Source organism: Morus notabilis, unplaced genomic scaffold (assembly GCF_000414095.1).
Source record: "Morus notabilis unplaced genomic scaffold, ASM41409v2 Scaffold280, whole genome shotgun sequence".
NCBI classification, from domain to species: Eukaryota; Viridiplantae; Streptophyta; class Magnoliopsida; order Rosales; family Moraceae; genus Morus; species Morus notabilis.
In genome coordinates, this window is record NW_010367253.1 from 46,771 (window position 1) to 47,821 (window position 1,051).

The following is a 1,051-nucleotide window of genomic DNA, read 5'->3' on the forward strand; positions in this document are numbered from 1 at the left end:
TATAATTCGTCAAAAGTGAATTGTTTTATTCAAACAGAATTATTAATTAAAACAATTCAACTTTGGTCCGATCCAATATAGATTTCACCATTAGAAACTATATCAATGTCTCCACCCATGGAGTCCCACCTCCGACGACCAAGACAAGCCGTCTCCGTTAGGAAGTAGACAGCATAACAATCTTAACATGAATAAAGCGCCCAACTTTATTCCCTCGATTGTGGATCATAAGATTTAGACTATCATCTTTAGATTCTTGTCTTCCGCATGTTCTTCACATTACATGCATGACCTAAAGATTTAGAATGACAGTCTCAGACTTTCAGTTTGCTTATATCATACATTACTATTATGAACATAAAGAGGACAATACATAGATATATAAAATAAACAAATCTTTATTAATAGTCAAAATATCTCAAAGAATATTATTACATTTATTCCTAAGGGCATAAACGCTATCAACTGTCTCTTGCACTTTTGATCTGTGGGAGGGGTGCAATAAAACTGGATATTTATGTGTCACAACGCACTACGTTGATGACGATTGAGTTTTACAAAAAAGAATAATTAGTTTTCGTTTATGTCCATATCTTTGGTACAATAATGAAAATTTTTGGGTTTTATGGGATAGAAGATAAAGTTTTAACAATTACTTTTGATAATGCGTCAGTTAACACAACTGCAATTAACATGTTTAAACGTAGTTTGAAACCAGCGTTAGGGGGGGGTGAATTTTTCATCAACGGTGTGCATGTCATATAATTAATTTAGTAGTTCAGGCAGGAATTGAACATATCTCAGCTAATCTTACAAATATTAGAGAATCATTATCATTCATATATAGTTCTGGAGCTCGGCTCCAAGAATTCAAACAATATTGCATGAACAGTTAGATGCGCCCAAGAAAGTTTCGAACTGACGTGAGACATAGGTGGAATTCCACATATTTAATGTTGAAGGCAGCACTCCCGTATTCGCAGCTTATCACGACATACGTAAACAGTAAGAACGATCAAATTTTCATTTTTAATCCTGATTAGCAGATTGC